The sequence below is a fragment of the Protopterus annectens genome, chromosome 9.part0 (assembly GCF_019279795.1).
Source record: "Protopterus annectens isolate FY-2018-M chromosome 9.part0, PAN1.0, whole genome shotgun sequence".
Lineage (NCBI taxonomy): Eukaryota > Metazoa > Chordata > Ceratodontiformes > Protopteridae > Protopterus > Protopterus annectens.
The window spans coordinates 861,507,964-861,521,775 of record NC_056743.1 but is presented as its reverse complement, the minus strand read 5'-3'; the positions used below and the strand labels follow the sequence as shown (position 1 = coordinate 861,521,775).

General features: G+C 46.4%; 1 protein-coding gene across 1 annotated transcript in view; it reads right to left on the bottom strand.

Annotated features, from left to right (window-relative positions):
- Positions 1-13,812, bottom strand: part of LOC122811614 (nuclear factor 7, brain-like) — a 167,663-nt gene that overhangs the window by 47,175 nt on the left and 106,676 nt on the right. The gene's annotated exons all lie outside the window — the stretch shown is intronic.

Below are 13,812 nucleotides of genomic sequence, written 5' to 3'. Positions count from 1 at the left end.
GAAAACTGAACATGACACACAAATTCAAAATTACGTTCAGCTACCAACACCACTGAATCAATTGTCAATACACTAAAAAAAGAAAACAATGAGACAACCTTCAGCGAAAGTCAGAAGTACGTTTTTGCAGGGGGTAAGTTTCCTGATACCCCATCACCACCATATGAAGGGATATTCCCCCACATCCTACAAATGTATATATACCTACTCCAAAGTAACACAAGAGTGGAGAAAAGAGAAAGTTCCACTGTCACCAAAAGGTGTTTCAGCATTCCTTTAATCTACTGGCATTTGTTTTAATGGGTTACTGCATTCTATGTGCCAATATTCAGCATTCTATGAACCAATTCACAACATAAACAGGCATAAGATAAATACATAATGAAAACAGCACAGTTCTCTTAAGTTGTTGTTTGTCTTTTGGCTTTTCCCGGTTAGTTGTCGCCACAGCTGAACTCCGGTCCGCTAACGATTGGCAGTTGGTTTTATGGTGTTGAGTTGCCAGCCCGACGCCCAACCTTCAATGAAGGCACGCCCATTTCTCTTAAGTGCAAACTAAAAAAAAAAAAAGGAGAGAGAAAGCAATGCAGCCCTAGTTATGCTTAGACTATCCAGGAAGCACAAGTGGAATTTTAAGAGCGATAGCATTAGCAGAGTTAGGAATAGCAAAGGCAGATCTCGGTCTCTAACTACTACATTTTGGAGTTACTGAAAAGCAATCATTGTTGAGACCTGCAATACAGCGATTTGGCAGACTAGATGACAATCCTAGTTTCATATCAAAGGACGAGAAAGGAGTTACTGTATAAGTGGTTATGTGCAGCTTTCCATGAACACAGATTTGCCCCAATGCGGATTTATATTTTAAGTTTGAATCTGAGAGTAATGTGGGGACAACTGCTCCGAAGCTGATGTGTTCTAACTGAGTAAAAATGTTTTGACTGGAATTAGTGTTTGTCTTTTCAGCTTTTCCCGGTTAGAGGTCGCCACAGCGGAACTCCGGTCCGCTAATGATTGGCAGTAGATTTTTATGGTGCCAAGTTGCCAGCCAGACGTCAAACCTTCAACGAAGGCACACCCATTCACTCATGTCTTTTGAACGCCACTCAACCGTGGGGAGGACATGCAGACTCCACACAGAAGGCACTCCAGCCGAGAATAGAACAGGACAACCTCTTGCTGTGAGGCAACAACGCTACCACTGCACCACCGCAGCTTTTTGACTAGAATTAGTGTACTAGTACTAAAGTCAGAATGACTGGAACTTGTAAACCAAACAACTGCTCCAAGAAATAAAATAACATTTTTTCTTTACTTGACAAAAATGAGTGCCACAGTAAAAGTGCTTACAGATTTCAAACACCTTAATTTATACGAGTTAGAAAAAGCAGCAAACTAAAACTAAAGAAGAAAGAGTCAAGGACAATATCAAAATCCCCCAAAACATATGAAGGAACAGATATGTATGAGGATAAGGGATCTGTGTTTACAACCACTTGTGATACACAAGCTGAAGCAGAAGAAATTAACAAAAGTGCTGAAGTACAAATCTGTCTGGATCAGTAAAGAGCAAAGATCATTTACACCTCTGTTTCCAGACTTTGCAAACACATGACTTCATCAGCTGAAGCACAGAAAAGGAATAGACCACACCTTTAGGCTACATGTGTGTCTGTGTATCTTCAGCCACTGGAAGACAAAACAGGAAGAAATACTCCTGACAGTTAGTGTTCATGGGGGAGGACAGCTCAAAAACGTCGTGACCCCACTTCCTGAATATCATTTTTGAGGTTGAGTGATTTGGGATCACTCAAAGGGCATCAGGCTGCATCTGCTTAAGCACAGTGCCAGGCAGATGGATTCTCCTGGTATGTGAAATGCAGAACGAGCCACTACCACTCTGCCATGACTTTGTAAAGGCACCAGGTAACAGCCTCCCTGTACTTGCTGATATGTGATACTGCTGCCAAACTGTCTCTATAAATGACAATGTGGTATTGGGGAATTTACTCTTGCAGCATATAAAAAGAAAGGAGACCTGCTCTAATCTCTTGCTATACATGCATATGTCTTCAAATAATGTGTCTTTGGCCTCATTCAAACCATAATATGTGATCAGATTCCTACAAATATTGTGTCTTTAGCCTCATTCAAACCATAATATGTGATTAGATTCCTACTTTACTCGCACACATTCTGAAAGTAAAGCTGATGGAGCTGGCAGCAATCAAATATGTGCCTTGTCTATTTCTCATTTTCAAATTCAAAATATTACACAGTCTCAGAAATTGCAAGTCAGTCATTTGAACATTCTTTTAAAAATAACAATTATTCCAGAGAATCTTTCTGAAAGTGAATTTACTCAAGAACTGAAAAATATGGCTCAAGAAATGTGGTTTACTCCTGACCATCAGCAGTATATCCAAGAAACTTGAAAAATTAACTGCAGTCCAGGAGGAAAAGGTTCAGTGTGGCTAGAAGACATTACCCTACGAGCTACATCGCCGAAACCAAGCGGCTGAAAAGCATAGCCGCTGCAACTATAATGTATGGACGGGCAGCTACAGCCGTAAGGGATGTGTAACGCATTCCTTCTTCTCATGCAAGGAATGCATTTATGTAATTACAAAATAAATAATTACATAAATGCATTCCTTGCATGAGAAGAAGGAATGCGTTACACATCCCGTACGGCTGTAGCTGCCCGTCCATAGATTATAGTTGCAGCGGCTATGCTTTTCAGTCACTTTGCACTACGGCAAAGTGCTGATGCAACCGCTTGGTTTCGGCGATGTAGCTCGCAGGGTAATGTCTTGCGAGCTACATGCCGGAATCCAGGAAAAACCTCTCAATGTTTAAACCACATACAGGTTTCAGGAGTGACAGAGAAATAAAAAAAAAGTTATGTACTCACCATAACGTTCCATGTAAGATGTTCATCTCGCCTTCGTTCTCACTGATGGGTTTGGAGCCGATCCTCGGCTCAGACTCGGCCAAATACAAAAGCTTAAGGTCTTCAAGCAGCTCATGGCCTACTCCCTATCCCATGATGCAGTGGTGCTTCCCTCAAATCTTGTTTGCAGCCAACTATAATGATAGGTAACTACCCCAGTAAGAAAAATAAGAATAAAGTAGATAAGGACAAAATATCACCAAGATTTGTCTCAATTTCCCGGTCAAGAAATTCTTGGTAGGGGGATTGGTGGGTGGGACGTAAGAATGAAGGCGAGATGAACAACTCACATGGAATGTTATGGTGTGTACATAACTTCTTTATATAAAGTTGTTCTATCTCGCCTTCATTCTCACTGATGGGTTAGCATCCCAAGCACCATCTTTCTTGGGTGGTTCACGGAAGTATACTCCTCAGAACCATGTAACCAAAGGAGGCCCTGTCCCAGGAGGCTCTATCCAATTTGTAATGGTGTAGACCACATGGCTGCTGCACAAACGGAATCTATAGGTAGCTTAGTCAGAAAAGCTGAATATGTGGAAACAGCTCTAGTTCAGTGGGCCTTTACTTTATGATTTATTGGCATGTTCCCAGAGCTATATGTAAAGGAAATGTAATCTGATAACAATTTTGACAAAGTGGTTTTTACCACCAGAGTACCCTTCTTTGAATTTGAAAAGGAGACAAAAGCTGCTCTGATTTTCTACAGTCCTTAGTCCTGTCTAAATAGAATCAAAGTTGCCTATGGTCGTCACGTTTCAGTAGCATATGTTCCATCTTGTTAGTGTATTTGGGGAAAAAACAGGTAATTCTATAGTCTGGTTGAGGTTTGTCTCTGAACAAACCTTAGGTAAAAATGATGGATTTGTTCTTGGCAAGACTCTGTCATTGTGAAAATTCAAGTATGGGGGTTTAATGGACAAAGCATATAACTCCAAAACCCTTCAAGCAGAAGTAATAGCTACTAGAAAAATGGTTTTCCATGATAAGTATTTCAGGTCACAAGATGAGGCTGGTTCAAAAGGGGGTAAGATGATTCGAGAAAGAACAAAATGTAGGTTCCATTGTGTAGCTAGGGATCTAATAGGTGGTCTTAAATAGGTAGTACCTTTAAGGAAGGCTTTAGAAAGTCTACGGGACACGAAAGAAGCCCCCGGATCGTCAATACGAAAATTAGAAATTGCTGCCAAATGAACCTTAATGGTTGCTGCAGCTGCCCCTTCATTAAAAAGCTTGGTCAGAAACTCTAAAATGGATGCAATCTAAGCCAAATATGGGTCAACATTGTTTTGGGATGCCCATATGGAAAATCTTTTCCATTTACTAAGGTATAACTTCCTGGTGGATGATTTACGAGAGGATGTTAGGATGTTCTGAGCTGCAGGTGAGAGATTGTAGAACCTGGCTATCCGTGGAATTGGAGGCAGCCAAGGGTATGACATGCAGGATGAAGAGCTCCTAATGAATGAATCAGAAGATCTGGAACTGGGTCCAGGATCCATGGTTCTTCCAGTAGATGAGGCTGAAGAAAGGGGAACCAAATCTGACAAGGCCAATAAGGGGCTATTAGAATGATGGCCCTTCCCAGAGTCCTGGCTTTCTGTAAGAATTTTTGTATCACAGCGAATGGGGGAAAAGCGTAAAGGAGACCCCAGGGCCAATTGTGATGGAAGCCTGACCCAGCAGAGAGGGAGTGCAGGGTGGAGCCGAGGCAAGGGCCGGGGGGGGGGGGTCTGGATACTCTCGACAGAGCCCTCTCCACTGCATCGAAGGCCGAGGGGGAGCCGCTCTCCCTGGGCTCCGAAAGTAGACTCCCACTCAGATCCAATGAAGGGATCAGAACCGGCGCCGTGACCGTCGGATCTGAGGGACCAGTGTGCTCAGACCTGGACTGAGCCGAAGGCACACTGAAACCCGCGGATCCGAAGCTCAGCCCACAGCTCCGAGACGTTGGATCCGACGATGGAACCGACAAACTTGAGGGCAGGGTCGGATCCGAAGTACCCAGTACTGTCGGCTCCGACGCTGCCCAGCTCCGAATGCTCCGAACCCGGAAAGCGGGTCGGAGAAGGAGCAATCTGAGCAAAGAAAGGGGTCGAGCCCCCCCCCAAAGGGGGGGGAGGGCAAGAGCACTCCCATCTGCAGCTGGGCCTGATGAACCTTCGCATCATCCGGTCCAAGTCTGCATCTGACAGGCTGTATGTAGATCTCGAAGAGGCTACCGAGGCAGGCCTGGAGTGCCGCCTCGATGACCTCGACGGAGATCGGGTCTCCTCCTCCTCAGGTCCCGGGGAGAAGCAAGGAGATCGGAGCCGAGGAGGAGGAGACCTGGAAGCCGTGGAGGGAGAAGCCCGCTTAGCCGGGGGGGGCCGAAGCAGAGGCCTCGGCCCGCCGCTTGTGGTGCTTCTCCCTCAATCTCTCCCTCCTGGCCTCCCTGTCCTCCGGCGCTTTAGTGAGAGTTTGAATCCCGGCTGGGGGAAGGGGGGCAGGAGTGGCTACCACCACAGGCTGAGGAGGTGCCACGGGAGGAGAGGAGGCTGAAGCCGAATCTGGAGGCAAAAGACCCGCCAAGACAAGCTTCGACCTCTGCTCTTTCAGTGCCCTGGGGTTGAACGTTGCACAAACTGTACATCCTGAAGAGAGGTATTCAACCACAAGGCACCGAACACACAGAGTGTGGCCATCAACCGGAGATAGCTTATGGCCACATTCGGTGCATTTAGAAAAAATAGGTTTTGGAGCCTCTGCCATACCCAAAACTAAAGTACACTACACAAGCACACAGGCCACAAACACACACAGACACACTCTAATGACCAGCGAGGGGAGGGTGAAAACCAAAAAAAAATTAAACTAAATAGGAACCTAACCACTCACACAAATTACAAATACAAAGTTTGACAAAAAAAAATCAAGAAATTCACTTGTCTGTTGATAAACGCTAGGAGCTCTAAAATCTAGCTACACACTCAAGCGTGGCAAACTAGATCTGAGGTCACAGGAGGTTGGCAGGGGATTATGGGTGAGGGGAGGAGCTAGGAGCTGGGATCCATAGCCATGCTACAAGTTGCCGGCTCGGATCCAATATCGGATCCAAGACCCACAGGTTGCTGACAAATGAAGTCCCTACTCCAGATGATTAGTTAGGCATAAGGTTTATGGTTCAACGCTGATAAATTAACTTTGCCAAACCAATTAAAGGAAAGAAAGTCTAGCAAAAAAAGACGCATGCTGGAACTGTCAAGTGTAAGGAACAGCTTGTGATGTAATGATTCAACCACACAAGTTTGAAAACAGAACAAAAGATTCAAAACGATGTTGTGCATAACATTTAGTACAATGATAATCCAAAAACCTCAATGAAGTAACTTGTCAGGCTACAACCTGTCATCTTAAAAAGTCCATGACAGTATTTCCCACTATTTAAATGGGACAGCAAGAGCTTGACTGCTGCTGTAAATGTAGTCACCCTTTCTATGTAGTTCTCTCTCTTCCCCACAGCTGTTCAATAACAGGAGTGAACTGCCTTAAATGCGAGGTTTTGGGACTCTACCCCCTGTAAAAAAACAATGAATTTGTGTATGTATGGAAAGCTGACTAGTCAACCAGCTGTAATTGATAGGTCAGTTAATCAAAAAGCTGGAGTCAAGACTTTGTGGGGAAATCAGCCATACCTTCAACATTAGTTGACAAAGGATCCCTTAATAACCCAGTAATTGGAGCAGCTGGCTTGGGAGGGTAGGACTGAACAGACAACTCCAGCTCACTCATCCTTGTGGGATGGCATGGTTCAGTCCTGCTTAAATACTGCACCTTATGATGGCTGGGAGAAGCAGCAAGTAGCACAAGGGCTTACAACACTGGAACAGCAAGTAGCACATAAGCTGGTGACATGCACTAAAGTTTGCCAAGGAACATACCACTGTAACTACATTCAATGCAGGCAACACTGGGCCATTATTTCACATCCCACCTCAACATGATGGAAATCAAGTCATCAGGAGGAGGGCTGGGGCCCAAACCCTACCTGCAAGGTAAAAGCCTCTTCACTAGCAGGATCTCTGCTCCAGTACTAAACAAACAGCCATGGGATGGAGTAACAAATGAGACAGTCAACGAAGGGAAATGAAGGTCACAGACAAAAAAAAAAAAAAAAAAAAAAAAAAAAAAAGATACAAAAAAAATAATAAGAAGTTATGTCTTACCATAACGTTCCATGTTAGTTGTCGTCTTCTCGCCTTCTTTCTTGCTGGATGGGTTGACTCGGCCTATACTGTAGCTCGAGAGCTACATTTACCGGCTCGAGGCAGCCCTATATCCCACAATACCATGCGCTAACTCCCCAGATCTCGTTTGGAAGCTAAGACATAGTATAAATAATAATATTATAATAATAATATTATAATCCTCTTTTACGAGAAAAGATTACCTGCTAGTAACACTAAGGATACAAGGAAAAAGACACAACATATTCTATCTCCAGAAATGGAAGGACTCAGAACCTCGAGTCTATCCAGGCTAGGGGGCAGGAGGGAGGGACGCAAGAAAGAAGGCGAGAAGAAGACAACTAACATGGAATGTTATGGTAAGACATAACTTCTTAATGTTAAGTTGTCATTCTCGCCTTCATTCTTGCTGGATGGGACAGCGTCCCTAGCATCTTAGTCCTGGGTGGCTCAATGAAACAGACTCCTGAGTACAGTGGAACCAAAATCAGCTCTATTTCTGGAGGCTAAATCAAGCTTGTAATGGGCAATAAATAAGAAGTTATGTACCTACCATAACGTTCCATGTTAGTTGTCTTCTCTCGCCTTCTTTCTTGCTTGATGGGTTCGGAGCCGATCCTCGGCTCCGACTCGGCACTTGCTAAGCTCGAGAGTCACTTTTACCAGCTCGAGGCAGCCCCATATCCCATGATGCAAGGCGGTAAGTACCCAGATCTCGTTTGATGACAAAGGGCAATAGCACCAAGCATAAAACACTTCCAAAAGGAAGAAAGAAAACTTATAGGATGGAAGAAGGACCAGGTCTGAATGGTCTTCAGCATAATAATTTCTTATAAAGGTCTGTCCAGGCCTGGGGGAAGGAGGGAGGGTCGCAAGAAAGAAGGCGAGAGAAGACAACTAACATGGAACGTTATGGTAGGTACATAAATTCTTAATGTTAAGTTGTCAATCTCGCCTTCATTCTTGCTTGATGGGACCGCGTCCCTAGCACCTCTATCCTGGGTGGCTCAATGGAACAGACTCTTGAGGACTGTAGAGCCAAAACTGGCTCTGTCCCTGGAGGCCAAGTCCAATTTGTAATGGGAAACAAAAGTGTGAGGAGTGGCCCAAGTGGCCGCTGCACAAACAGTGTCTAAAGGAAGTCTAGCTTGAAAGGCTGTAGAAGTAGCTAAGCTCCTAGTTGAATGTGCTTTAGGTTTTGAGCACAGCTGTTTTCCCCTGAGCAGATAAATTTTAGAGATGACCGAAGAAAGCCATCTAGACAAGGTCACTTTAGAAACAGGAAGGCCTTTCTTATTATCCGCATAGGAAACAAAAAGTTGATCAGATTTCCTAAATTTTTTTGTTCTGTCCAAATAATATCTGAGTTGACGGTGGACATCAAGATAATGTAGTTTTTGTTCGGCTCTGTCTGAATAGTTTGGGAAAAATACAGGGAGATCAATGGATTGATTCAAATTGGTCTTTGAAGCGACCTTAGGCAAAAAGGTCGGAAAAGTTCTCAAAGATACTCTGTCTTTGTGAAAAACCAAATAGGGGGGTCGAACCGATAGAGCATGAAGTTCAGACACCCTCCTGGCCGATGTAATAGCCACTAGGAATAAAGTTTTCCAAGAAAGAAATTTCAGGGAACAAGAAACAGCTGGCTCGAAGGGGGGTAGAATCAAGGATGTCAGCACTAAATTTAGATCCCACTGAGGAGGAGGATTCCTGATTGGAGGCTTTAGTAGGAAAATTCCTTTCAAGAAGGCCCTGCAGAGCCTATGGGACATCATAATGTGATCTGCGACCCCGACATGAAAGTTCGAGATAGCAGCCAATTGAACTCTGACTGTGGAAGAAGAGGAGCCTGCATGAAAAATCTCTGCTAAGAAGTCCAGGACTGCCTGAACAGGGGCAGTGAAAGGATCAATATTCTTGGCCTTAGCCCAATAAGAGAAACGTTTCCATTTGCTTGCATAAATCCTCCTGGTAGAGGATTTTAAAGAAGCTACTATGATGTCTCTAACTGGGTTAGAGATCAAAGGAAGCCTGGCTAAGGAAGGAAGTGGAGCAACCATGCTGTGAGGTTGAGAGAAGGGATAGACCGGTGCAGCTGACCGGATTGGTGAATCAGAAGATCTGGCACTGGGTCCAGATGCCACGGCTGCACCAAAAGGTGACGATGGAGGAACGGGAACCAAACTTGTCGAGGCCAGTAAGGGCAATGAGAATCAATTTGGCTCTCAAACGGTAGCTTTCTGGATAACTTGAGGGAGCAGAGGGAACGGAGGGAAGGCATAAAGAAGTCCCTGGGGCCAATCCTGGGTCAGAGCGCCTCTGGGGATGGCCTGGAAGAGGGAAGAGAGAGAAGAAGTCTGGGCATTTGCTGTTTTGGGGAGTAGCAAAAGATCGCAACATGGACGACCCCATCCCAGAAAAATCTCTTTCGCTATAGATTGCTTGAGAGACCACTCGTGAGGCATGAGAATAGCTCTGCTCAATCTGTCCGCTACAATGTTGGTTTTCCCAGGGATATGCGTTGCTACCAGAAACCGATGAGAGGAGATTGCCCATTGCCATAGCCTGAGCTTCGACACAAGGGGTAGGACTTGGTTCCGCCCTGTTTGTTGATATACCAAACTACAGACATGTTGTCTGTGTGGACTGCAATTGTCCCTACGGGAAGAAAGTCGTTGAGGGCTTGCAACGTTAAAAGCACTGCTCTCATCTCCAGGACATTTATGTGCAGGTGGTACTCGAACGGCTGCCACATCCCATGAACCATCTTGCCCTGATAATGACCCCCCCACCCGATCAGGGAGGCATCTGTGGTGACAGTGGCTACAGGGCATGGGGGTACAAAGTTTCTGCCTTGGTGAACCTGGGGAGATGTGATCCACCAAGCAAGATGATCTTTGCAAATCTGTGTCACCAGAATCTGGTGACGCATTGGAAGTTGTTGGTACGACCACTGTGTGAACAACATCCACTGAAGAAGGCGCATGTAGAAGCGAGCCAGGGGAAGAAGAGTAATGGCCGCAGCCATGAGGCCTAATACCTTTAGAACCATTCTGGCCTGTACTTTCTTGCTGGCTAGAATGATCCTGACATGACTTTGAATGTCTGAAACTCTTTGATCTGTAAGGGTAGCTGACATCCGAACAGTGTTTAAGTTTGCGCCTATGAAAGTAATAGACTGGCAGGGCGATAAGGATGATTTTTCGAAGTTTATCGAGATGCCCAAAAGAGTACAAAGCTTTATTGTGTAATCCCTGGCTTGAATAAGCTGATGCCTGGTGGTGGCTGAAAAGAGCCAGTCGTCGAGATACGGAAACACCTGGAATCCTTGACGTCTCAGGTGAGCCGTGACCACTGCCATGCATTTGGTGAACACTCTGGGGGCTGTAGTGAGACCAAAGGGCAGGGCTCTGAACTGAAAATGACTGGACCCCAGCCGAAAGCGGAGAAATCTCCTGGAGCGTCTGTGAATTTTGATGTGATAGTACGCATCCTGAAGATCTATTGAGCACATCCAGTTGTCCTTCTGTAAGAAGGGCAGAATTGACTGAAGAGTGACCATTCGAATCTTGTCTTCCTCACAGACTTGTTGAGTCTGCTGAGATCCAATATTGGTCTCCAGTCTCCTGTCTTTTTGGGGACCAAAAGAACCTTGAGTAGATTCCGGCTCTGAATGATCTGTTGTGACTGGCTGAATGGCTCTTTTGCAGAAGTTTTAAGACTTCTAACTCTGCAATTTCCCTTAGACCGGTGGTACATCTGGAAGGGAATTTGAGTGATAAAAGGACTTTCCTCGAAAGGAATTTTGTAACCCTCGGATATGATCGCCTGTACCCATCTGTCTTGAGTGAGGGAATGCCAGGCTTCTGGGTACAGCGATAGTCTTCCCGACTGCCTCCAAGGATGGACAGCCGGGCAACATCTCAGGGATGCTGAAAGGGCTTGTCAGAGAGAGGCTCTCTGTTTCCCTGGTTTTGGACCCCTCTGCCTCTAGAGCGGCGTCTGTTGTTGTTACCCTCTGCCTCTAGGGGTAAACTGACCACGTGAATCCGGCGTGACTCCTTGGGATTTACGGAACCACATTTTGCCACCTTTCTGTCCTTTGGGGTAAGGTCTAGAAGGGTGGAAAACGGACTCCTACGGCAGAAAGAGTCTTGCCGTCCTGCTCACACCTGGTCAGAGTTTCCTTCACTTGAGGGCCAAACAAAGCTGACCCATCAAAGGGAGAATTTGTGAAGGACGCCTTAAAGGGATCTGCAAAGTCACATAGCCGCATCCAGGCTTGGCGTCTAAGAGCCACACCTGTACCTGCGCCCTACTGGCCCATCAGCAGCATATGATATTAGCCGCATGGAGGAGTTTGCAATGGAATTAAGGGTTCCTAGCTGCGAAGCAATTTTTTCCTGAGCTCCTGCAGCTGTAGGATCCTGTACAACACCACCTAGCTCCTTAAGGATATCCCTTTGGAGTCTGGTGAAGTGACATAGGTAATTTAGCGACGATAGCAAAGGTCACTGAGGAAAACATCCGCCACTGCATCTATCCATGGTCCTAGAGTCCTTATTAGGAGGATGGACGGCAAAAAGGATCTGCAAGTTCCTTTTGGTGGCAGCAGCCACCACCATGGCATCAGCGGGACACCCTTAGTGAGGAATTGCTTATCACACGGGCAGTAATAAATTTTGAAGGCCTCCTAGGGACTGGATCTACAGAGTCAGCAGCAGCCCACGCCTTCGGGGCAATAACCTGCTAAAGGGGGTCCGAAGACGGAGACACCCAGGAGGTGGTGCGCGGAGATCCAAACGCCTCTAGGTATACTGACTCATCCTCAGAGGGATTATTGGTGGGCCAGTTTCCCTCTGTCTAAGGAGTTCTAGGATGTCTGAGAAGGAGACATCCTCAGAGGGGATCTTGGGGATCCCTCTGACTCATCAAAGTCAGTATCTGAAGTGATAGACTCGGGAGTCTACATGTTTCCTCTTACAAGTCCTCTTCCTAGGAGGATCTCCCAAACATCAGGAGAATCCTCGGAAGAGGGGGATATTCCCAATGGGGAAACCTGAGGCGGAGGATCTCTGGGTCCTGTAGCAAGAGAAGTGGCAGAGATGTCAACAGGCACTATAGAGGGAGGAGCTAAGGGAACAGACTGCTGGCTGATACCAGTGGCCAGCACACTCTTCATCACCTCGAATGCTCCCTCCCAGGCAGGTCCGAGAGAACCCGTTCAAGAGCTAGGAACTCCAGGGACCACCGAAAGGAAAGTCTCCGAGGCAGATGTCGGAGCCGAGCTCGCCAAGGCCGAGGCTCCAAGGGGAAGAGCGGGTTCGGACAAGGGTCCGATGCCAGTCACCCCTCGGAGGAGACCATGGAAGCCCGACCACCGAATCCCTCTAAGGAAGGTCTCGAAGAGGAGATAAGAGTAGAGGCTGAAGGAACAGAAGGGGGTATCTGTCCCTCAGCCGTAGCAGTAACCATTCCCGAAGACTCCAACTCCAAGCTCTGGTGTAGAGTTGAAGGAGGAACTGCAACGGGTGTGGACCAATAGTCGCCTGTTGAGACGGACTATGTAACATTTGGGCCAGTGCCTGTGACTTAAGTAATCTACTGACCACTCTCTCTAAATCATGGTCAGAAAGCCTGGATGACCTTGAAGATCGGCTCCGATGGCTCCGTTCCGAGAGGAGAGGTGAAGTCGGAGCCGAAAGTATCGGCTCCAAGGAAGGAGACCTAGACCTCTTCCTCGAAGGAGCCATCGGAACCGATGAAACTATTGAACCTGTCGGAGCCGACAACTTATCGGAGCCGACAGGTAGCCTCGATGCATCGGCTCCAGCCGGAGCCGATACAGCCACAAAAGTAACGGTGTCGGAGCCGATCGGAGCAGACACAGATGCCTGAGCCAAATGGTGGTCGGAACCGATCAGAGCCGACACCGAAGTGGTCGAACCAGAATCAGCACCGATAGCCATCGGTGCCGAAGTCTTAGTTAAGCCAGAATCGGCTCCAGCCGGAGCCGATCTCGACTCAGAACGAGTCGGAGCCGAGGCCGCAGGCTTGGACACAGAAGCCTGGGCCTTGGAAGACTTAGCAGTCTTGGATGGAGCCGACTTAGCCGGAGAGCCCTCCGGCTTAAGAAGGCCCCTCAAAATCAACTTATTCCTTCTTTCCTGCAGGACTCTCTGGCTGAAACAATGACAAATAGCACAGGAGTCCTGCAGGTGAAGAGGCCCCAGGCAGTACAGGCAAGAAGTGTGACCGTCTGTCAGAGACATTTTCTGACAGCACGAGTCACACTTCTTAAAGCCTGAGACCCTTTCTTTAGACATGGTGCCAACACAGACACACACACCAGTCAAAGAAATTAAATTAAATATACCAAAAGGTATAACTAAAAAAACACACACACACCCTAACAGGGGGGGGGGGATGGGATGGGAGAAAGTCTGACTAAAAAAATAAGAAAAGACAGAAAATTTTCTGTCAGAAAATGTTTAAAACTAATTTAAAACTAACAATAAAGGGTTTTTTAGTTAAAAGGGGCTAAAATAGCGAAGTAGCAAATCACTTACCAGGAGCTGGTAAAAGGAGGACCTCATAAGCGAAGCGGCAAACGAGATCTGGGTACTTACCGCC